The sequence below is a fragment of the Mesoplodon mirus genome, assembly GCF_964341445.2.
Source record: "Mesoplodon mirus genome assembly, chromosome: 5".
Lineage (NCBI taxonomy): Eukaryota > Metazoa > Chordata > Mammalia > Artiodactyla > Ziphiidae > Mesoplodon > Mesoplodon mirus.
The window spans coordinates 2,064,969-2,091,251 of NC_138980.1; the positions used below are offsets into that span (position 1 = coordinate 2,064,969).

At 40.4% G+C, this 26,283-nt stretch overlaps 1 long non-coding RNA gene across 4 annotated transcripts in view; it reads right to left on the minus strand.

Annotated features, from left to right (window-relative positions):
• LOC309804465 overlaps positions 1-19,147 on the minus strand; it is a 28,037-nt gene extending 8,890 nt beyond the window's left edge. For 2 of the 4 annotated variants that reach the window (XR_014294123.1, XR_014294124.1), the window contains exons 1-4: positions 18,961-19,147; positions 17,836-18,043; positions 14,536-14,662; positions 13,693-13,747 (exon numbers count right to left, since the gene is read on the minus strand). This is a non-coding gene — a long non-coding RNA (uncharacterized lncRNA). Of the gene's footprint in view, positions 1-13,692; positions 13,789-14,535; positions 14,663-17,835; positions 18,044-18,960 lie in introns of all 4 variants that reach the window. The other 2 variants (XR_014294125.1, XR_014294126.1) reach the window with 1 other exon arrangement.
• Between the last annotated feature and the right edge of the window lie 7,136 nt (positions 19,148-26,283).

Consider the following 26,283-nt stretch of genomic DNA (forward strand, 5'->3'; position numbering starts at 1 on the left):
TTGGACCATGGACCTCCTAAGTGTTCCTTATGACCAGCTTAGGGTTTTCTTCCTTTTATTTTGGTTTTAGCAAGGCCTACAAATCTATCCCTGAAGTGCAGATCAAACATTGGTCTATCTTAGACCAAACCTGAGCTACCTCATGAACAAGTCAGAAGTTGATAGAGACCAAAATGATCTTATCTCTCCTCTGCCAGGGGGCAGAAGGTCTAACAAATGACAAACAGTTGTCATCTGTGCATGGTCACCACCCTGACTAGCTTCTGTCGTTAGGTCTAGATTCTCTCTCCTTGGCTCTTAAGACTCTGAGATTCTATCTTCAACCTTCTTCTTTCCCTAGCTGATTTTATCCACTCTAAAACCTGCTACATGAACGACTATCCCAACTTTCCGCAAAATACTTCTAACTGCCTACTAGCAGTTCCATTTTAGTATTTTTCTTATACTTCAAATTCAGTCTGTCCAAACCTGAACCTGGCACATGCTTTTTCAAACCTTTTTACTATTTTCCCTAGTTCAGAATGACATCATAACCTTACAGTTGCTCTGCCCATCTCAAAACGTTCTGCCCCCTGCATTCCAAGCCTAGTCACCAAATGCTCTTAATTAAATTCCATCACTGAAATGTCTCTAACTGCCATCCCTAAAGTATGCCTAGGTTGAGGGTCTCATTACCCTATAATGGTTACTGCTACTGACTCTCACTATGTTCCTTTGATCCCAGTTTCCTACCCATCCAGTATTATTTTCCACTGTTTTTATCCTTAGAGAACTCATCTTGTGTATTAGTTTCCTATGGCTGCTGTAACAGAGTATCACAAACTTGGTGGCTTAAAACAACGCATTTTATTCTCTTACTGTCTAGAGGTCAAAAGTCTGAAATCAGTTTCACTGGGCTGAAACCAAGGTGTTAGTAGAGCTCAAGGGGAGAATCCACTCCCTTTCTTTTTCCAACCACTAGAGCTGCGTTCTTTGGCTCATGGTCTCTTCCTCCACCTTGAAAGCCAACAGCATAGCATCTTCATATTTCTCTTTGCTTCCATCATTAGGCTACCTCTGCTTTCTTGTCAAATTTCCTTCTGCCTCTCGCATAAAAAGTCAACTGTGATTACACTTGGGCACCCCTAGATAATCCAGGATAACTTCACCATCTCAAAATCCCTAATTCAATCATATTAAGGTAACTTAAGGCGATAGTAAGGTAACATCACAGGGACTTCCCTGGTGGCGCAGTCATTAAGAATCCACCTGCCAATGCAGGGGACACGGGTTCGAGCCCTGGTCCGGGAAGATCCCACATGCTGCGGAGCAACTAAGCCCGTGCACCGCAACTAGTGAGCCTGTGCTCTGGAGCCCGTGAGCCACAACTACTGAGCCCATGTGCCACAGCTACCGAGGCCCGCACTCCTGGAGCCCGTGCTCTGCAACGAGAAACCACCGCAATGAGAAACCCGTGCACCCCACCGAAGGGTAGCCCCATGCTCACCACAACTAGAGAAAGCCTGCGTGCAGCAAAGAAAACCCAACACAGCCAAAAATAAATAAATTAAAAAACCAAACCAAAACAAAAGGTAACATCACAGGGTCCCAGTTATCTTTAGGGGCCATTATTCAGCCTATCACATTCTGTTATTTAAAAGACACTGATTACTCTTTATTTTATTCATTCAACAAATACTTACTGTGTTGTTACAATGTGCCAGACTCTATTCTAGGCACTGGTGTTCTGTAAGACACCAGAGATCTAGTAATGAAAAGAAATAATTCGTTTCCTCCAGGAGCCTAGTTTAACATTAGAAACAAATACTTCAACGTGCAGTCACAACACAATGTGACCATTTCTACAACAAAAGCAAAAGATAGAAACAGAAGCAAATGTGAGCTTTGAATAGTATCCCAACTATCCTTAGATAGTGGAGGATGTAGGCAGGAAAAAGGTACAGGCAGTGGTTACAGTTTTCTAGGATTTTAGGGGACTAGCAGTTTGCTGGTGAAAACTTAAAACTTGAATCTTCCCTTTTGCCCAAAGGGAAAGATATGTGCCGCCACCCCTGCCCTTTTTCTTAGAATATTCTTTGAGAAAATTTGTATTTGTAAATCCTTCCTCTATGCCTTTGATATGTATGTAAACTTGTAAAGCCTCTGTGACCATTACAAACCAGGAATGTTTTTCTTGAGAGCCTGGGAGCCATCTCTTTGAAATGTAAACATCAAGAAAGATAGTGATCCTATCTCCCTGTCATTGTGGAAGTTTACCTAGTGCCTAGCTCCAAACTGTCACCACCTGCTCATCACACTATACCAGAAGTTTTCTTTTCACTAGCACAGATAGCCCAACTGCCAGGTGAATTTAGGATAAATATGAAAGAATGTATAGCTAACTGTGTTGTCAGTCCCCTTAAATGAGGACAAATTACAATTAAGCTCGAGAACATGTACATAATTGCTCAGCTACATTACAAAAACAGAAAGAAACCCCACCCTTTTTAATCTCATCAGCAGGTTGCCTATGATGCAAGCGGAAATCTGGTTTAATGTTTATTCAATAGTAACTGTTTTCTGTCTTTTGGAGAGGTTTTTCTGGGTTGGCAGGAGATTAAAAAAAAAAACTTTCCCCAATACTACATGAAGGAATAAGGGTGAGGGTTGAAGGCAGAATCAATATTTTTTTTTACCCCAAATAAGGCTTTTTGGCCTTATTTCCTGAAGTATTTCCCTGATTTATCCAATAATCAGTCAGATTCAAGTCATATCTCAATAAAAATGTGACTTTAATTGGCACTCTCACAGGGCTTTCTTGAGAACCAGAGGATTGAAAGACGTAAAATTGGTATGCTGGGAGCTACACATAACAGTATAATTATAGATGGGTGTGGTATTGCACATTTGTGAACATCCTGTGTCTTACTGAAAAAAGGAATGCTGGTCTAGACAATTTCTTCTTCGTAACTCCATATTTTAAAACCTTTTATTATGGAAAAATTTCAATATATACAAAGATAGAGAGAATTTACAACGCAACAACAACCACCAACACTTCATATATAAGCTCTACTCTTCCTCCATCAGACTGGCTAAAACAAATCCTAAACAGCATATCATTCCATCTAATAATGTTTCCAAATGCATTTCTCAAGGATAAGGTCTTAAAAAAAAAACAAAAAAAGCAAAACATCTCACAGCCAATGAACTTAACACTACTCACTAGTAGCATCTTATATACATGGAAGTGTTTGAACTTCCCTAATTGCTTCATAAATTTTTTCAATTAGGAAACAATCAAGGTTCACCCACTGCATTTGGTTGGTATGACTCTTAAATCTCTTTTAATCACTATGTTATAAATGTAATCTGCTGAAGTGAAGGTCATTTGGCCTCCCAGAAAAATATCTTAACCTGATAAAGAGCATCTGCAACAACCTAGAGCTAACAGTATACTTGATGGTGAAAGGCTAAATGCTTTATACTTAAGATCGGGAACAAGGCAAGAATGTCTGTTCTCACCACTCTTAATCAGTATAGTACTGAAAGTCTACTTAGTACAATATGGTAAGAAAAGGAAATAAAAAGCATACAAATCAGAAAGGAAGAAATAAAACTATCCCTATCTTGAGATGATAGTACATAAAAAAAAATCCCTAGGAATATACAAAACATTTCCTAGAACTATTAGGAGTTTAGGAAGGTCACAGGATACAAGGATAAACATACAAAAATCAATATTATTTCCATATACTATGGACATGTGGGCACTGAAATTATATTTACAATACCATTTATAATTACTCAAAAAATACTTAGGTGTAAATGTAACAAAATATGTACAGGACTTGTATTCTGCGAACTACAAAACACTGATGAAAGAAATTAAGTAAGAGCTAAATAGGGAATTTCCTGGTGGTCCAGTGGTTAGGACTCACCGCTTTCACTGCCGAGGGCCTGAGGGCCCAGGTTCAATCCCTGGTCGGGGAACTAAGATCCCATAAGCTGCACATTGTGGCCAAAAACAAAAACAAAAAATAGCTAAATACATGGTAAGATACACCATATTGATGGATTGGAAGATTCAGCATAGTAAAGATCTCAACTGTCTCCAAGTTTACTTGGTTTACTGCAATATCTCAGCAAGATTTTTTTGTAGATATAAATAAGATTATTCTAAAATTTATATGGAAAAGCAAAGAAACTAGAATAGTTAAAGCAACTTTGAAAAAGAATAAAGAAATAATCAACCCATCCAATATTAAAGCCTATATATAGCTATAGTAATCAACACTGTGTGATGTGGGTGGAGGGATAAACACACAGATCAGTGAAACAGAACACCTAGAAACAGACTCACAAATGTGCTCAACAGCTTTCTGACAAAAGGGTAAAAGAACTGAGTGGAGGAAGATAGCTTATTCAACAAATAATGCTGGGACAACTGACTGCCGTAAGCCAAAAAAATGAATCTTGACCGAATCCTACATCTAATACAAAAATTAAATGCAAAAGAATCACAGAAATAAATGTACAGTGTAAAACTACAGCATTTTTAGAAAAAACACAGAAGAAAATCTACAAGATATGAGGATAGGCAAAGAGTTCTTAGACTTGACAACGAAAGGACAATCCATAAAAGGAAACACTGATGAACCAGACCTCTCAAAATTAAAACTTTTTTTCCTCAGAGACACAATTAAGAGGATGAAAGGAAACTAAAGACTAGGAAAAAATATTTGCAAACCACATATCCATCAAATGACTACCATCTAGAATATATAAAAAACTCTCAAATCCCAACAGCAAAAAAACCAAACAATACAATTAGAAAATGGACAAAAAACACGAACAGACATTTCATCAAAGAAGATATACAGATGGCAAAAAAGCACATGGAAATATGTTCAACATCATTAGAACTTAGGAAGATGCAAATTAAAATCACAGTGTATATCACCATATACCTATCAGAATGGCTAAAATAAAAGTATTGACAACACAAAATGTTGGCAAGGATGCACAGAAACTGAATCACTCATATGCTGCTGCGTTGCTGGTGGAATGTAAATTGGTACAGCCACTCTGGAAAACAATTTAGCTGTGTCTTTCAAACTAAACATGCAACTACTACATGACCCAGTAATTGCACTCCTCCACATTTATCACAGAGAAATAAAAACTTACTTTTGCACAAAAACCTGTACACAAATGTTTATAGCAATGTTACTCGTAATTGTCAGAAACTGGAGACAACCCATATATCCCTCAACAGTGAATGGTTATGTAACTGTGGTATATGTGTTTTACAAAAAACTATTCAGCAATCAAAAGGAATGAAATATTGATAAGGAACAAGGAAATACTGACAAGGAACTACTTGAATAAATTTCCAGAGAATTATGCTCAGTGAAAAAAAAAACAGTCCTAAAAGGTTGCATACTGTATGACTCCATTTAAATAACATTCCTGAAATGACAAAATTATAGAAATGGACTAGTGGTTACAAAGGGTTAAGAATAAGAGGAGGTGAGGAACAGGGACAAGGAACAAGAGGAAAGTGGGTGTCTAAAAATGAGTAACAGGAAGGATCCTTATGGTGACAGAAGGAATTCTTCCATATCTTTACTGTATCAACATCAATATCTTGTTTGCAGTCTTGAACTATAGTTTTGGAACTGGGTAAAGGACCAATGGGATCTCTCTGTACTACTTCTTATGTGAATCTAAAATTATCTTAAAATCAAAAAAAATTTTTTTAAAGTAAAATTCCCTCTAAAGTAAAAAATCAAATTGGTATCATTCCTCCAAATCTGATCTCCTAGTACCACTATCTCGGTGAATTATATCATTATCCATCCCTGAACAAGTCACAAACCAAGCAAGCATCCTTGACAACACAATCTCCTTTATCTTCCATGTCCAATTCATCTTTAAGTCCTGCTGCATTTATCTCCTAAACGTCTCTGAAACTGGTTCCCTTCTTTCTGTGTCCATCACCACTAACCTAGCCAAGTTATTCATGCATTCATTAACTGGAAGCCAACTCTGACCGAGCACTATTTTAGGTACTGGAGAGATGGGTACAAATGAAACAGACAACCCAGCACAAGAGGGTTTATAATTCAGAGGAAGAGCAGATTATAAATAAATATGTACTATTTTGCAGTGATAAGTACCCTGAGAGAAAATAACACATGGTGAGGGCATAAAGACTGTGGAAGAATGCTGGAGAGGGTGTGGAGAAAAGGGAACCCTCTTACACTGTTAGTGGGAATCCCACTCCTGGGCATATACCCAGAAAAAACTATAGTTTGAAAACATACATGCACCCCTAGTGTCCACTCTCACCACTATTATTCAACATATTTTGGAAGTCCTAGACACGGCAATCAGAGAAGAAAAAGAAATAGAAGGAATCCAAATTGGAAACGAAGAAGTAAAACTGTCACTGTTTGCAGATGACATGATACTATACATAGCAAATCCTAAAGATGCCACCAGAAAACTGCTAGAGCTAATCAATGGATTTAGTAAAGCTGCAGGATACAAAATTAATACACAGAAATCTCTTGCATTCCTATACACTAACAATAAAAGACCAGAAATAGAAATTAAGGAAACAATTCCATTTACCACTGCAACAAAAAGAATAAAATACCTAGAAATAAAACTACCTAAGGAGACAAAAGACCTGTATGCAGAAAACTGTAAGATACTGATGAAAGAAATCAAAGACTACACAAACAGATTGAGAGATATACCATGTTCTTGGATTGGAAGAATCAACATTGTGAAAATGACTATACTACCCAAAGCAATCGACAGATTCAGTGCAATCCCTATCAAATTACCAATGGCATTTTTCACAGAATTAGAACCAAAAATTTTACAATTTGTATGGAAACACAAAAGACCCCAAATAGCCAAAGTGATCTTGAGAAAGAAAAAGGGAGCTGGAGGAATCAGGCTCCCTGATTTCAGACTATACTACAAAGCTACAGTAATCAAGACAGTATGGTACTGGCACAAAAACAGAAATATAGATCAATGGAACAGGATAGAAAACCCAGAGATAAACCCACACACATATGGTCACCTACCTAATCTATGACAAAGGAAGCAAGAATATACAATGGAGAAAAGACAGTCTCTTCAATAAGTGGTGCTAGGAAAACTGGACAGCTACATGTAAAAGAAGAAAATTAGAACACTCCCTAACACCATACACAAAAATAAACTCAAAATGGATTAAAGACCTAAATGTAAGGCCAGACACTATAAAATTCTTTGAGGAAAACATAGGCAGAACACTTAATATAAGTCACAGCAAGATCTTTTTTGACCCACCTCCTAGAGTTATGAAAATAAAAACAAAAATAAAAAATGGGACCTAATTAAACTTAAAAGCTTTTGACAGCAAAGGAAACCATAACAAAATGAAAACCCTCAGAATGGGAGAAAATATTTGCAAATGAAGCACCTGACAAAGGATTAATCTCCAAAATTTATAAGCAGCTCATGCAGCTCAGTATAAAAAAATAATAATAATCATTAAAAAATGGGTGGAAGACCTAAATAGACATTTCTCCAAAGAAGACATATAGATGGCCAAAAAACACATGATAAGATGCTCAACATCACTAATTATGAGAGAAATGCAAACCAAAACTACAATGAGGGGCTTCCCTGGTGGCACAGTGGTTGAGAGTCTGCCTGCCGATGCAGGAGACATGGGTTCATGCCCTGGTCTGGGAAGATCCCACATGCCGCAGAGCGGCTAGGCCCATGAGCCATGGCCGCTGAGCCTGCACGTCTGGAGCCTGTGCTCCGCAACAGGAGAGGCCACAACAGTGAGAAGCCCATGTATCACAAAAACAAACAAACAAACAAACAAACAAACAAACTACAATGAGGTATCACCTCATACTGGTCAGAATGGCCCATCATCAAAAAAATCTACAAACAATAAATGCTGGAGAGGGTGTGGAGAAAAGGGAACCCTCTTGCACTGTTGGTGGGAATGTAAATTGATGCAGCCACTATGGAGAACAGTATGGAGGTTCCTTAAAAAACTAAAAATAGAACTACCATATGACCCAGCAATCCCACTGCTGTGCATATACCCAGAGAAAACCATAATTCAAAAAGACACAGGCACTCCAATGTTCACTGCAGCACTATTTACAATAGCCAGCACATGGAAGCAACATAAATGTCCATCAACAGATGAATGGATAAAGAAGTTGTGGTTCTTATATACAATGGAATATGACTCAGCCATAAACAGGAGTGAAATTGGGTCATTTATAGAGACTTAGATGGACGTAGGGACTGTCATACAGAGTGAAGTAAGCCAGAAAGAGAAAAACAAATATCGTATATTAACGCATATATATGGAATCTAGAAAGATGGTATAGGTGATCTTATTTGCAAAGCAGAAATAGAGACACAGACGTACAGAACAAACATATGGATACTGAGGGGGAAGGGGGAGTGGGATGAATTGGGAGATTGGGATTGACATATATACACTATTGAGACTATGTATAAAATAGATAACTAATGAGAACCTACTGCATAGTACAGGGAACTCTACTCAATGCTCTGTGGTGACTTAAATGGGAAGGAATCCAAAAGAGAGGGGATATATGTATACGTACAGCTGATTCACTCTGTTATACAGTAAAAACTAACACAACATTGTAAAGCAACTATACTCCAATAAAAATTTTTAAAAAAAGTAGATAGCTAGCCCTCCCCTCCACAAAAAAAGGAGTCAAGCCACTGAACTGTAAAGGAAATGAACAAAATTAAAACTATAAGTGAAATGGAGATTACACCACTAAAATTCGTGTCCACATTTATTTTTTAGCTCTCTGAGAATGGGGACCTTCTTATAACATTTAAGTCTGTTGCTTGGATTTTCCATATTTAACTTGCATGCATGTTTTAAAGAACGCATTAAGTATAAAAATGTTGTGTTTCCTTTGTCAAAAAAAAAAAAAGTAAGAGATGATACATGCACCCCTATGTTCATAGCAGCACTATTTACAATAGCCAAGACAAGGAAACAATCTAAATGTCCATCAACAGATGAATGGATAAAGAAGATGTGGTATATATACACAATGGAATACTACTCAGCCATAAAAAGGAATGAAATAATGCCATTTGCAGCAACACAAATGGGCCTAGAGATTATACTAAGTCAAGTAAGTCAGAAAGACAAATACCATATGATATCACTTACATGTGGAATCTGAAATATGATGCAAATGAACTTATCTACGAAACAGAAACAGATCTGCAGATATAGAGAATAGACTTGTGGTTGTCAACGGGGAAGGGGGTGGGGGAGGGTTAAATTAGGAGTTTGGGATTAGCAGATGCAAACTATTATATATAGAATGGATAAACGACAAGGTCCTACTGTATATAGTACAGGGGACTATAATCAATATCCTGTGATAAACCATAATGGAAAAGAATATGAAAAAGAATACATATATGTATAACTGAATCACTTTGCTGTACAGCAGAAATTAACATAACATTGTAAATCAACTATACTTCAATAAAATTAAAAAAAAAAGAATGAGGAGGACAGAGGGCCATGTTCAGATGTGCTGTGTCTAATAGACAAAGTGCCATCTGAACAGAAACCTGTGCAACTCAAGGCAGTCAGTCATGTGGGCTTGTGGCTCAGGGAGAATGGTCCGGGAGAGGAAAAAACAAGTGCAGAGGCCCTGAGGTGGCCTGTCTGAAGAACTACAAGGAGACCAGGGTGATTAGAGTTCTTGAATGAAGGGCAGAGAGGAAGGAGGTGAAGGTGAAAAGGTATCCAAGACCAGACCACGAAGGCCACACTAGGGGCTTTGGATTGTGTTCTATGGGATAGAAGCTACGAAAGGTTTTGAGCGTGGGAGTGAGATAACCTGATCTACCTTTTAAATAGAGCATTCTGGCAGCTACAGGGACAATAGATCTTGGTGGCAGGGGATGAGAACAAGACTAAATCAAACATACTAAACAGGACTACAGAGCATTTGGGCTCAACTTTCACCTTGTAAATTAACTCTTTAAAACCACTGCATGTTATTTTAAAACCACTGCTGCTCTAACCCCTACAGCACCTTTCTGCAAATTAAAAAAATTAGCAGATGCAGCTTCACCAAATCTTGGTGGGTGGAAGGCAGCCCACACAGGACCCCTCAGCCGACCGCCCTGCCAGGTTCAGTCTGCCCTGAATTCTAGCATAAATATAACAAAGAAAGAGAAAAAGACAAAGAAAAACACTTTTTCATTGGAGTTAATTTACCTAATCATCCCTGAATTTTTAAATTTTTGATTTTAAGAATATTTTCACATTGGGTGTCAACCAAACTCATGAGACGTTCAAGATGATTTAATCATATTATTCATATTTTATATATATGTATATATGTATACATATATATATATATAAAATATTCCAGAAAAGTGATTAGACTTTGGGTTCATTTCTTAAGCAAGAGACTCAGATGAGTCTCTTTGAGCCATTTCCTCCCATCTCTCAATATAAAACATACAGAGCCAGGGGTGACACAGTTTGTCTGTTCGTTTTATTTTTCCTAGTTGTAAATAGTTTTGATGTGAAAATAATATTTTAAAAGCACATTTGGAGGCAATTAGAGGTTCTAGGAGTCCTATCCTGGAAGCATAAGCTTTTCCATCACTGGCTGTTCAAAGGGTCGGTTTTTGGTTCTGGTCTAGAGTTAATGATCAAGGTGCTTCCAAGAACATCCAGATCCTTCACCTGAGCTCCCTTTGGAAGGGAAACTGTTCTGAGGGCACTTTAGTCCAGGCAGATGGGAGACTCGCTAAGGGTGCAGGAGAGGCACAACCACACGCCAGCACTCCCAGGACGCTCCATCTGACTGTCACCTTTGACCAAAGAGAGGAGGTTCATCCCATCAAGAGAAACGCACACACTGGTTGGCTCTGATGTCCTTACTTCCTCCAGACACCCACTCAGAGTTTTCCTTCAGGGACAGCTTCCCAAACCTGAGAAGGACTTGACGTCACCACTAGGTGTCTTCAGGGTCTCTCTGGACAGCTTTCGACTCCAGTCATACTTTCTACTCAGTTTAATCCAACTAACACTTCACTCAGGAAGGGGGACTCCTCATGGATCAGAGGCTCCCGAGGCGAATGGAAAGGGAACAATTCTTCCTTCTCTTCCCCTGATCTTTCACACCAGACTCAGTCCACACCTGACGCCCCTCCTAAACTCTCCACTGGTTCCCTGCTGCCTGCGTTCTCTGTTTACTTTGTGGTGGTCTCCGGCAGTTCCCACAAAATTAGAATATTTCTCCAAAATGACAGTTAAAAGATATAAAGAGAGATAAGTGTGGTTCCCACCTCAAAAGATCTCACCTTATACGGAGAAGAATGAGCTCTACTAAAGGTGTGGGCGCTTTAGGGATCGAGACAGCCTGTCCCACAGCCCTTCTGCTGGGCCCCCATTGTGAGGGGTCATCACTGACTCGTCTGGACCTGACAGCAACCTCAGACAAGTCCTACCACGCCTATGCCAGGTGGCTCCACATTGGTTGCAGGCTGATCCTTGCAGAATATAAACCTGGGCCCGTGGCCAGGGTACTTTAACTCCTCAGAGACTGTGCCTGGCTCTCAGGTCCTGGCCCCCCCTCTCCCCGCTCCCGTCTGCACACGCCGGCTTCCTTTGTCTGGACCCTCGGACATACTCTTCCTGTGCCTGAATGCTTCTCACAACATGGGATCCGGCCCTTCCTCGGGAAGCCTTGCCCACAGCACCCCTCCTGTTCCATGTTCTCACAGCACCTGCGGCTCTTCCCCCGAGGTCCTCACCGGAGGCTGTCATTCCACAGCCCTGTGTGCGATTAGCCTCCCCCTGCACTGAGCTCCGCCAGGGCAGGACCTGCGTCCTTCTGTCCAAGGTTGCATTGCTGTTTATCACGGGACAGGAAAGCAGTGGACGAGGGTTAGAACCTGGCTCCCCCAGAGCCCTGGCCTCCCCAATTCAACAGCTCTCAGTCCTCAACTTCCATGACAGCCGAATCTGCCAGTTTTCTCCTCTGGTGACTTCTTCTCAGGCTCAGCCACAGATTCTTCCTTCTTAACCTGCCTCATAAACACTGAGGTTTCCGGGGACTCTGTCCTCTCCTCCGTTCCCTCAACTGCTCAGCTCAAGGTTTCAAATGTCACCTTCTCACTGACGGCTCCCTGACCTCCCTGTTGAGTTCCAACCCTGTATACCTTCTACAGCTGTCCACTGGCGACCTCTACCCATATTTCACTCACAACTCAAATGAAACCCATCCCACACTGAACTCGTCCTGAACCCTTAACAAAGGGACCTCTCCTCTTTCCTTTTTTTTAAAATGTTATATTTATTTATTTTTGGCTGCACTGGGTCTTTGTTGTGGTGCGCGGGCTTTCTCTAGCTGCGTCAAGTGGGGGCTACTCTTTGTTGCAGTGCGTGGGCTTCTCATTGTGGTGGCTTCTCTTGTTGCGAAGCTCGGGCTCTAGGCACGCCGGCTTCAGTAATTGTGACACGCAGGCTCGGTACTTGTGGTGCATGGGCTTAGCTGTTCTGCGGGATGTGGAATCTTCCCAGACCAGGGATCGAACCCATGTCCCCTGCATTGGCAGCCAGATTCTTAACCAGTGCGCCACCAGGGAAGTCCCTCTCTCCTCTTTCCTGAACCCACTGCACGTGCCTTCCTGCAGGTAACGTCTTGCCTGCATTACACAATAATCTCCAGAAGGTTCCCACCTGTAGTTTTTCCTCACTTCAAATCTAAGACCAACAGTGTTTCCAAAGTGACCATTCTTATTAAATTGAAATTGCATAATAAGGACTTCATGAATATATTCTCTGTGAAAATTTTAATAACATTACATGTAAATAAAGTCCCCTTTCATCAATACTCATTCTCGATCCTAATCCAAATGTAACTAGTTACCACCTTAGGTGTCCCGCGACCTTTCTCTTGGCACTTACGTGCATGTTATGCATATAGACAAACACCCACATAATTTTCTTTACACATAAATGGCGACATGTCATAATCATGTGCCGTAACTAGCTTTAGTCCTTCACGTGCCTTGGAGCCCCACCCACACCAGTGCTTCTTGTTTCTGGCTGTGGTGCTGTGTGCCAGAGTAGGGACCCACCTCAGCTTCTTTATATGCCTTTACTGAAGGACATTTAAAGTGTTTCAGACTCTGACCATTTTTTCTAAAATATCAAGAACCATGCAATTCTTCTGCTTAAAATCCTTGAATTATTTCCAGTCACCCACAGACAGTTCCCATCTCTAAGAACTGTACCAAAGCACTTCAGAGTGTGGCCGCCACCTGGCTTTCTGATCTCATTTCCTTCCTCATCTCTTTCTTTTCCCAAACCCTGGGCCTCAGTCAGAATGAATTATCTGCAGTTCCTTAAATGGACTAAGTTTGCTCAATGAATACATGAAAATGTAGCCCTCGTCTGAAACAAGAGGAAAGAATAAAGATCCTGAGAGATTTACCTGTGAAGTGATTATCAGAGATGAAGCAGAAGTTTGTGACCCTTCTCCACAACTTCTTGAGGACTGAGAACTTGGAGAAATTTCCCTGACCAACATCTCCAAGTTGTACTCACTTACCAGACTGCTGCCTGCAGAGATTCCCCACCCACTCACCTACAGAGGAGCCTCCAGGGCTTTCTTTCTCTACCTTCCAGGGATCTTCTCCTTGCTGCAACAGAGAGATCACCTCAGGTTTGGAAAATAGGAGTCCTGCTCATAGAAAAAAAACAAAAAACAAAAAAATAAAAACAACAACAAACTTGGTTTTGACACGAAGAGGTATCTGAGATCTGAGTGGAAACTTAGAGGATGATACAAAGAGCTCCTTAGGGTGCTCAAGTTCCGCCCCCATGATGTGAGGGGTGTGTTAGGGAAAAAGCAAGGGACTTGTAAAACATAACAATGTAATAATTAGTTGCATGTTAGGAAAATACAATAAACATGTACCCTTGAAATAGGGTACCATTAGCTTTCTATAAAAGAGGAAATATATGAGATGTACAGACTAAATTCATATTTATAAACAGGTATCTATGGAGAAGATATCAGGTAGATTGTTTAAAATGAGAAAACACTATCTGGCTCCCTTTCAAATATGGATTATACAGTATTCATCTAGCTGGAAAAGTGAATGGGAAAGGCAAGTGGTGGGTCAAAGAAGAGGGATGAAAGATGCTCTCTGCTTAGAGATGAGCAGATACATCATAGAACAATCATAGTGGGAAATGCCTGAACTATGAGGGAATTTCTAATGTGCAGCTCTGTAGATTGTCCCATCTGTGGGGCATGAGGCATCCATGCCTATGAGCGGGAAAAAGTTTTTCAGATTTATTTGTGGAGATCCAATTTGTACAGTGCTAAGGCAAAACCCAGCTAAAGTTTTGATGATCCACGTCTTTTATCCAGGGAATCAGATGCTGAGTTATCCCAATTTCTAAACAGAGGAAATTTCCTTACCCAATGACACCAAGTTGCTATAGTTCTCCAGCATCACATCTTGGTACAAGTTTCTCTGTGAAGGAGTCAGCTTTCTCCACTCATCCCGCGTAAAGAGCACAGCCACATCTTCGAATGTCACTGACAGCTGTAGAGACAAGCATCCCAGCTCACCCAAGACCACCCATCACACAGGGTGAAGAAGGCAGCAGTGGGAAGTAGACAGGCTACCATGAAATGCTTCTATATTATTCTAGGTTCTTAAGGTTTCAAGTCACTGGTTTAATGAACACTTGCCCTGTGACAAATATATACTGAGTAGCATGAAGTATGAACCAGGCCCTGTGTTAACCACACAGACATGTGTGGTTGTATTAAGACCATTAGTGGGAGTGTTAATTAGAATAATCTTTCTAATAGCGATTTGATAATACATATTAAGAGCTTTAAAACGTGCATACTCTTTAACTCTCCAATTACTATATTGTTTGATAATGAACAGTGCAAAAAAATGCACACACAGACATTTATTATGGTGTTAGTTAACAGCAGAGAAACGGAAACACCTACAACCTAAATAATCACTGACAGAGGCTCGGTTAAATAACTTAAGGCACTATCTGTATGCTCTCTGAAGCCTGAGGACAGTAATAATGGAAATTAAAACAGCTATCATTAACTGAATGTCTTCTTCAGGACAAGTACTATTCTTAGAGCTTTATATTAATCTTTAGTGTAAATCTTTATTTTACCTTCACAACAACCCTAGGAAGAAGGTACTATTATTGTCCTCGTTTTACACAAGAGACGTCACAGAGAGGATAAGAAATTTGTCTAAAGTCACAAAATTGGTCAGTGGTAGTGCTGGGGTTCCAGTTCCAGGTGGATGTCTAAGGTTCCATTATTAACCACTCCGTAAAACTGCCTCTCAAAACCTACCAACTAGTTAATAAATAAATGAAATAATCCATACAATGTACTTAAAACCATACATGGCTCATATTAAAGGTTCGGATCTTACCTATTACCATGTCAATATAAAGTACTATGAAATCATTAAAATTGATGGTGTAAGTCAACATTTTTGACTTAAAAAGGCATTCATAATAATGTTAAGTATAAAAAGCAAGTTACATATCAGTATGTATAGTTTGTTCCCATTTTTGAAAAAAAATTATATATGTACAGAGCAAGTGATGCTGAGAGATGCATAACAAATGGCTGACAGCGATTATCTCCAGATGGTGGGATTAAGGGTGATTTTACTTTTTTTTTGCATATACGGAAAAAATATATAGACAAATACATGTCCATACACACATCTATGCACATATGTACATTTACAAGCATATATACATATACCCATACATATATATGTGCATATTTTATTCTCTATAAAGTTTTTTGCCACGATCATGCAGTATTTTTATGGTACGAAAAAGCATTAAATTATTGGCACATTGGGAGGAACACAAGAAATGATCTCTGCTCTCAAAGAGCTTACAATCTAACTAGCAGACAAGAAAAGTGCATGAATTTGAACACTAAAAGGAAAATGTGCAGCTGGATAGGACCATACACCGTATCTGCTAATCCTCATTTTAGAGACGAGGAACACAAGATTCAGGACAGTCAAGATTCCAGGTCACATACTTTATTAATGGCAGAGACAGGATGATAACTAAAGTCTTCTTTCAATACAGCACTTGGTATACTCTCTCTCTGATCTTAAACATCTTATTACTGAGTTTTACACACAATCCCACACAGCAGGTGAGGTTAGGGAGAAATGTCACATAGGACTCACACACAGGGACAGAGAAGATTCTGGGCAAGAGAGCAGTTTGGCTCTGTTGGAATGGAATGTGAAAGCCTTAGAAAAAAGTAGTCCAAATATGCAAAGGCAGGTCCTAGCCATAGCCTCAGAAGATCAACCACCATCACATCTCGTGGGTCCAAATGATATACAACATCGCACTGCAGAGAGCTCTGGTAACACAGGGGCTGGGCCTACCACGTGTTCTGAGAGATGCACCAGAGGAATGGCTGGACAATAACCAGCATGAACTCAGAGGCCAGACATACCTGGGTTTGATTTCAGGTCACTTGAATTCTTTAGGCCTCAGTTTCCTCATGTGTAAAATGGGGGTAATAACTGTTGTGCTGTTATGAGAGTGAGAACAAAGGTAAAGCCCTCGGGATATTCCCCCAGCAACATTAACTATTATTGTTAGATGAAAATGAATACAGAATGAACAGTATTTTTGGGGTCCTAAAAACACTGTACAGTTAATTTTTATCTATCAACAATAATAGTATCAGGTACTGGAATAATATTGTTCAGCTACCACAACCACCACATATTGAACATCAACTATGTGCCCGGACCTTACTGAAACACTTGCCATGCTGCAATTCCTCTTATCTACCCTATGAGGTACGCATGGTTGTTATTCCCATTCTACAGGTGAGGAAACTGAGGCACAGAGAGATGCAATTGCCTAAGGCCCATAAGTGGTAACAGAAGATACGGGTTCAAACCTGGCTGTCTGGCTTGACAGCCCCACTTCTAACTGTACACCCTGTATACCTTGCTTCTCCACTACTGATATCCCACAAAACCCTCTCTGCCACTACCTGAGGAGTCTTCTCTGAGCTCTTAAAGTCAAGAGACCTCTCCATCTGTGTCCCCACCAAAATGGCTATCCTTTGTTCACACACCGCCTCACCTGGATGGGGTCCCACCCTCATTCCCACAGAATAAAGATGACAATGGCAGGTCAAGATCAGTTTTCAAGAGAGTGATAGAAGCAAGGCACATGATCCAGAAAGTTAAGAGGGAGAAAAAACTAAAAACTATGGACTGGGAAAAGCCTGGGTAAGGTATCATGAGGATTCTCAGGGGTGGAAAGAAAAAGAAAAGCATTCTGGCCAAGGGTAGGGAGGGGGACATGAGTGAGCAAAGGAGACAGGCCAGAAAGGAACTCTGCCAAGTGCACATGTTTGTTTGTTCTGACCCCAAGTGGTATAAGACATGTGGCACCTTACCTGTCAATTCAGTAATCATACAGTGAATTGAGATTAATGAATAAAAGAGTGTCTATCAGAAAAAAAAAAAGAGAAACACAGGCCATGGATTGGGGGGTTGGAGGCAAGCACTCCCTATGCAATCCACCATCCACCAGGATGGACCAACTCTTCAAAGGGAGAAGGACATGGGCTCCAAATCCTGGCGAAGACTGTACTGGGGAGAGAACTTCAGTTTGAGGGTTAAAAAACAAACCTATCTGTCCGTAAGACTTGAGATGGTAATGCACTCACCTGAGACCTTGCTTCCCTCTGTTCAGTAGCCATGTCCTCTTTCTGGGCAGTTTCCCCTTAGGATGGGAGAAGTCTCCAGAAGCCAATTCTGAGAGAAGAAAATGGGAGCCAGGAGGAAGCCCCTTCTGCACCCCTCAGAATCAGCAGCTCTGAAACCTTTACACCACCTGAGAATGATGCCATGCGCCCTCAGGAAGGAAGTCAGGAGCTAGGAGTAGACAGGACCAGAGAGAAGGGCTGGGTCATCCTGGTCCAGGCCCAGCTCTTTCCCTGGCTCAGAGGAAAAGGTCCTAGGACTCTATCAGCAGTAGCAGCAACTCCCTGAGCCTCACCGCGTGCCAGGCACTACCTATCAATACATCATCGAGGCCCACAGCACAGTTGGCATTGTCAGCACCCCATTTTATAGATCAGGAAACTGAGGGCAGAGTGGGAGCAACTTGCCCCAGTCCACACAGCCAGGGAGGGTGGCACCAGGGTTCCAGGCACCGCGGGCTCCAGAGCACCTGCTCTAACCTCCCTGCGTGCATGTGACAACTTTTCTCCACCTCAAGCCTTCCCACCCAATTCCTCCCCCTCCTGTCAAGGAAACAATTTCCAGATTTCTAGAGAAAGCTGCTTCGGAAAGGGAAAACATCAGCTCTCCTATGGCGGGGAGGGGCTGCTGTCTTGAGGAAAGGGCACAGAAAACCAAAGACCTGGGTTCCAGTCCTGGCTCTGCCACTGGGGGAAGCCGGCGACTCACTTCTCGCGCAAAACAAGCCTGTCACTCGGGAGTGCAGGGGTGATGGTAAGGGGAGGAAACTTCTCACGTTCACTGCCGGCCCGAAACAAATCCAAATGCCAGCAGGCGCTGGGCAGGTAGCGCACGGAATGGATCGGGAGGAAGCAGAAGGGTGGCTGGGTCCAGCCAATGGGGACGAAGTGCCCGACCTGTCTAGTTCAGGGGCACTGTGGGATGGCTGGTGGCGGCGGGCGGACAGAGCCGGGGTGCCCGGCCCTCGGCCCGCCGGCGCCCACAAAGGCCCGGCTCGCGCCTCCTGGGCCTTTGTCCCATACCCCGGCGCCGCATCCTCCCGAAGCCCGGTCCTCCCTCCCGCATCCTGCCGAGCCTCCGCCGCTCACCTCACCCAGGCCTCGGGGGTTCCGCGGGCCGCAGGCGGGAGGCTCCGGAACTGCCACGGCCGAACAGCTACTTCGGGTCGGGACTCCCCGGGATGCTACCTGGGCCGACCTCAGCCCAGAACGCCGCTCACGCCAGCGACTAACGCCCGGCTCCCTGTGCAGGTCCGGAGCTGGGTAGTGTAGTGGAGGCGGGGAAACGGTCGCTAACCCCTCTCGGAAATGTAGTCCACGCGAGAACCCAAGGATTCTGGGAAGTGTAGTTCTCCGCGCTTGCTGCGTGGAGAGGCTCGGCTGCGCCTGTCATGTGCCCAGGTACTCATTCTGGGCTCGTGGCCGCGCTCCGTGAGTTGCCGGCTCCTGGGTTCCCGGTTCTTCCGGGAGGAAACTGAGTTTCGCCGAGGACAGTGTCATGTAGCTCTGTATCTGCGTAAATGACAGTAAGGCAAGTAGACAACCGCCAAAAACAAACCTATTTCCTCTTCAGTCTTTCAATAAGTATATTGAGCACCTGCTACGCGCCAAGACCTATTGTAAAGGATTTGAAATACCTCAGTGAGCAAAACAGAGATCATTGCTCTGGAGAACTATTTTGGGGGGTGGGGGTGGAGGAAGGAGGGAGGGAGCAGACAATAAGCCATGAACATAATTATATAGCATTTTAGAAAATAAGCATTATCGGAAAAAGCGAAAGGAAAGCAGGGTTGGAAGTGTCTGGGGTAAGTACGGAGGCAAGTTGCAGCACGGAATAGGGTCACGAATACTGCTCTTTGTTAACATATTAGGAAGCAATCTCGATAAGGTAGAATGAGTATCCTTCCATAAGTTCTTGTTCAACTGTCTTGGCTATAATCAACTCATGCATAATCATCATCGTGTCAACTTGTAAATAAAAATGCTGAGACTTTGACTGGATTCTTTGAATCTATAAATCAACTTGAGGAAAATTAATATCTAACAATATGGACTTTAACAATCCATTACCATGGTACAGCAATCCTTTTATTTAAGTCTCCATATATTTTCTCCATAGCAGTATTACATATTTTTGTGAGTTTTATTTGAGTGTGTTTCATACTTTTTGAAGCTATTGTTAAGTGTTATCTCTTTTTAAATTTCATTTGTAAAGTACCGGTTTTGTGTATAGCTTACTGCCTGAAGTCTTATAAATTCCAATAATGAATTTATTGTGTGTTTTGGATTTTCTATGTAATATAATATGTGAATGACAGTTTTGTTTCTTTTGCAAAACTTTTGCTTCTTTTATTATTTTCTTTCTTTTAATCGCCATATTGAGTGGGCTGTGATTTCTAGTACAATGTTAATATAAAGTCAAAGTAGAGGCACGTCAGCAAATGGCTTAGCAGGGAACTCCAAGCCCACAGCCCCCCTTGGAAACATCAAAAAACAACTAGAAACTGGCTAAAATAACCATATGAAAGCTCTGAAAAACAGTAAAAGATCTACAGCAAAAAAAACCCGAAAACTCAATCAAGGAAAAAACACATTTGAAATCATGGTAATACTGTGATGTTTTTACTTGCCCTTGCCCCATCCCTTCCTCAGTGTAGCAAAATCTTGGTCTGGAGTGGCCAAAGCTGAGTTCCCAATTCCCTTGCTCCAACAGAGAGGGAACAGGGGAGCTTTTATTTGTAAAGTTCTACCCTGTCTGAGGGCTGCCAGAAGTACTGGGTCTCGGAACTCAGGTGGGGAGAAGCAGTAGGCACTGCTCCTGAAAGTTGTGGGTGGACGACAGTCCCACAGACACCTGGGGCAAGACATTGAGGGTAGAAACAAAAGATAGACCATCTAAAACCCTGAGGAGAGGCTATGGTTAAGCTTTGGGAAATCAAGACATTTAAAAGCAGCTGAAAAACCAACATAAGGCCCAACCACAAAAGACCTAAGGAGCTCTTAAGTTTTCACCTCCATCTGATCCCTAGGCTGAGAACAAGCCAGCTAATTAGTAAAGGACTGCTCTAGCACAGAACCAGTCTGCAAAGACTGGGAGAGGTGACTAGTTTCTCATTTTGTTCTGTTTTTTTAAAAAAAAAAAGACAAAAAAGTATTAAAGAGCAGTTTTAGGTTCACAGCAAAATTGAGAGGAAGGTATAGCGATTTCTCATTTATTCTCTACCCCAGCACATCATAGCCTCCCCCATTATCAACATCATTCACCACAGTGGCACATTTATTACAATTGATGAACCTACACTGACATATCCCAGTTACCCCAAATCCATATTTAGGGCTCACTCTTGGTGTTGTACATTCTATAGTTTTGAAACAATGTATAATGAATGACATGTCTACCATTACAGGGTAGTTTCACTGCCTTAAATCCTCTGTGCTCTTGCCTATTCATCCCTCCCTATTCCCTAACTGACAACCACTGATATTTTTACTGTCTCCATAGTTTTGCCTTTTTCAGAATGTCACATAGTTGGTATCATACAGTATGCAGCCTTTTCAGATTGGCTTCTTTCACTCTGTAATATGCATTTAAGTTTCCTCTGCGTCTTTTCATGGCTTGATAGCTTATTTCTTTTTAGAGCAGAATAATATTCCATTGTCTGAATGTACCACATTTTATTTATCTGTACACCTACTGAAGGACATCTAGGTTGCTTCCAAGTTTGGGCAATTATGAATAAAGCTGCTATAAACATCTATGTGGAGGTTTTTGTGTGGACATAGCTTTCAACTCTTTTGAGCATGACTTCTGAATCACATGATAAGAGTATGTTTAGTTTTGTAAGAAACTGCCAAACTGTTTTCCAAAGTGGCTGTACCATTTTGCACTCCCTTCAGCAAAGTATGAGACTTCCTGTTGCTTCACATCCTCGACAGCATTTGTCAGTGTTCTGGATTTTGGCCATTCTAATAGGCATGTAGAGATATCTCATTGTTGTTTTAATTTGCATTTCCCTAATGACATACAATGTAGGGTATATGACGGTCTTTTCATATGCTTATTTGCCATATATCTTCTTTAGTGAAGTGTCCATAAAGGTCTTTGGCCCATTTTTTAATCTGGTTGTTTATTTTCTTATTGAGTTTTAAGTGTTCTTTGTATATTTTGGATAACATCTGATAGGTCCTTTATCAGATATATTCTTTTGCAGATATTTTCTCCCAGTCTATGGCTTGTCTTCTCATTATGTTGACAGTGCCGTTTACAGAGCAGACATTTTTAATTTTAATGAAGTCCAACTTAACAATTATTTCTTTCATCAATCATGTTTTTGGTATTGTACCGAAAGTCATTACCATACCAAAGGTCATCTAGATTTTCTCCTATGTTATCTTTTAAAGTTTTACATTTTGTGCTTTACATTTAGTTCTTTGGTCCATTTTGAGTTGATTTTTGTCAAGGGTGTAAGGTCTGTGTCTAGAGTCATGTTTTTTGCATGTGGATGTCCAGTTGTTCCAGCAATGTTTGTTGAAGAGACTATCATTGCTCCATTGTATTGCCCTTGCACCTTGTCAAAGATCAATTGGCTATAGTTATGTGGGATTTCTATTGTGTTTCACTGATCTATTCTTTCACCAAGATCATGCTATCTTGATTACTGTAGCTCTATACAGGCATATCTCATTTTATTGTGCTTTGCCTTATTGCACTTTGTAGATATTACATTTTTTACAAATTTAAGGTTTGTGGCATTGTGCCTGGAGCAAGTCTATCAGCGGCATTTTTCCAACAGCATTTGCTCACTTTGTGTCTCTGTGTCACATCTTGCTAATTCCCACAATATTTCAATTCATTATGAATTCACAGTCATATTCATTACGATTATATTTGTTATGGAGATCTCCGATCAGTGATATTTAATATTACTATTGCAAAAATATTATGACTTATTGGAGGCCCAGATGGGTTAGCATTTTTTACCAATAAAGTATTTTTTAAACCTAAAAATAGAACTACCATATGACCCAGCAATCCCACTCCTGGGCATATACCCTGAGAAAACCATAATTCAAAATGAGTCATGTACCACAGTGTTCATTTCAGCACTATTTACAATAGCCAGGACATGGAAGCATCCTAAGTGTCCATCGACAGATGAATGGATAAAGACGATGTGGTAGTATATACAATGGAATATTACTCAGCCATAAAAAGAAACAAAACTGAATTGTTTGTAATGATGTGGATGGACCTAGAGTCTGTCATACAGAGTGAAGTAAGTCAGAAAGAGAAAAACAAACACCAGTAGCTAATGCATATATATGGAATCTAAAAAACCGGTACTGATGAACCTAGTGGCAGGGCAGAAATAAAGATACAGACGTAGAGAATGGACTTGAGGACACAGTCGGGGGAGGGGAAGCTGGGACGAAGTGAGAGAGTAGCATTGACATAATACACTACCAAATGTAAAATGGATGGCTAGTGGGAAGCAGCCACATAGCACAAGGAGATCAGCTCGATGCTTTGTGATGACCTAGAAGGATGGGATAGGGAGGGTGGGAGGGAGGCTCAAGAGGGAGGGGATATGGGGATATATGTATACTTATAGCTGATTCACTTTGTTGTACAGCATTGTAAAGCAATTATACTCCAATAAAGATATTAAAAATATTTTTTAGTTAAGGTATGTACATTTTTTTAGACATAATGCTGTTGCACACTTAATAGACTACAGTGTAGCATAAACATAACTTTTATATGCACTGGGAAACAAAAAAATTCATGTGACTTGCTTTATTTTGATATTCAGTTTATTGCTGTGGTCCGAAACCAAACCTGCAATATCTCTGAGATATGCCTGTAGTAAGTCTTGATGTCAGGTAGCATCAGTCTTGCAACTTTGTTCTTCTCCTTCAGTATTGTGTTAGCTATTCTGGATCTTATGCCTTTCCATGTAAACTTCATACTCAGCTTGTCAATATGCACAAAGTAATTTGCAGGCATTTTGATTGGGATTGCACTGAATCTATAGATCAATTTGGGAAGAGCTGACATCTTGACAGTACTGAGTCTTCCTATCCATGAAAAAGCAATATTTCTCCATTTATTTAGTTCTTCCCTGATTTTGTTCATCAGAGTTTAATAGTTTTCTTCACATAGATCTTACACATATTTTGTTAGATTTATACCTTAGTATTTCATTTTGGGGGGTGTCAGTATAATGGTATTATATTTTTAATCTCAAATTCTACATGTTCATTGGTGGTATAGAGGAAAGCAATTGACTTTTGTATATTAACCATGTATCCTGTACCTTGCTGTAGTTGCTTACTCTAGGAGTTTTTTGGATTTTCTACATAGATGATCATGTCATTGTTGGAGGAGGTCATCAAGAAGATGTGACTGCTAGTTGACCCAGGCAATCAGAGGCTCCTTAACCTCTCCCCCGTCCTCGGAATTTATGTTCCACCTACTATTTCCATACCAGCAGCCGTTTTGAGGATTCAGCCTTGAGAGAGTAATGTGTTGTTGAGACCATCTGGACTGGATGTGTGACGAATCCCGTTAAAGCCTCTTTATAAACTTTTAAGATTCTGGCGGGAGGATGCAAAGATCTACTTGTCTTGCGACTGACGAAGATAAGCCTCATATGTAAGTTCCCTTGTTTATTAAAACTGTCACCTACTAGCCTGGAGTGGTCTGCCTCTTTCTTCAGTCTCTCCTTGCCCTCTCTGTATGGGGGCCAGTTTTAAATTTCAACCAGTGAAGTCCTGACTTTGCAAATGAACAGTCATCTGTGAACAAATATAGTTTTTTTCCCTTCCTAATCTACATGCCTTTTATTTCCTTTTCATGTCTTATTGTATTAGGTAGAACTTCCAGTATGATGTTGAAAAGCAATGGTGAGAGGAGACATCCTTGTCTTGTTCCTGATCTTAATGGAAAGCTCTGAGTTTCTGACCATTAAGTGAGTTAGCTATAGGGTATTTATGATAGTTTTTATCATGACTGGGTATTGTTTTTTGTCAAATGGTTTTTCTGCATCTATTGATATGCTCATGTGATTTTCTTCTTTAGCTTGTTAATATGATGTATTACATTAATTGATTTTCAAATGTTGAGCCAACCAACCTTGTATACCTGGGATAAATCCCACTTGGTACTGGTGTGTAATTCTTTTCATACATCGTTGTATTTGATCTGCTAATATTTTGTTGAGGAATTTGCGTGGCATGAGGATCTTCATGAGAGACATTGGTCTTGTTTTCTTTTATCCTGTATTTTCTTTGTCAAGTTTTGGTATTGGGGTAATGGTAGCCTCATAAAATGAGTCACCATTTTATGAGAATTAGAAGTATACCCTTCTAATTCTGTATTGTGAAAGATATTGTAGAGAATTGATATAGTTTCTCCTTAAATGTGGTAGAACCCATCTGGGCCTGGTGCTTTTCATTCTAGAGGGTTATTAATTATTGACTCAATTTCTTTAATATAGGCATATTCAGATTGTCTATTTCTTCTTGCATGAGTTTTGGCAGATTGTGACTTTCAAAAGGAGTTAGTCCATTTTATCTAGATTATCAAATTAGTTGGCATATAGTTGTTCATAGTATTCCTTTATTATAGTTTTAATGTGTTCTGTAGTGATGTCCCCTATTTCATATCTCATATTAGTAATTCATGTCCTAACTCTTTTTTTCTTAGTTGGCACAGCTGGAGACTTTTTGATATTTATCTTCTCAAAGAACCAGCTCTTGGTTTCATTGATTTTTACTATTGATTTCCTGTTTTCAACTTCATTCTGCTTTTTTATGATTTCTTTTCTTTTGCTTACTATGGATTTAATTTGCTCTTCTTTTTCTAGTTTCCTAAGGTGGAAGCTTGGATTATTAATTTTAGATCTTTTGTCTCCTCATAGATGTATTCAGTGCTATAAATTTCCCTCTAAGCACTGCTTTCCTTATACCCCACAGATTTTGATAAATTGTGTTTTCGTTTTCATTTCATTCAAAATATTTAAGAATTTCTCTTGAGATTTCTTCTTTGACCCATATGATATATAGAAATGTATCATTTAATCTCCAAGAACTTGGGGAATTTTTTCAGCTATCTTCTGATACTCATTTCTAGTTTAATTCCATTGTGATCTGAGAGCAGACATTGGTGTTATTTTAAATTTATTAAGTGTGTTTTATCGCCCAGAATGTGGTCTATCTTGGTGAATGTTCCAGGTTAGTTTGAGAAAAAAGTATATTCTGCTGTTGTTGGATGAAGTGTTCTGTAGATGTCCATTATATCCAGTTGATCCATGGTGTTACTGAGTTCAGCTATATCCTTACTAACTTTCTGCCTGCTGGATCTGTCCATTTCTGATAGAGGAGTGTGGAAGTCTCCAATTACGATAGTTG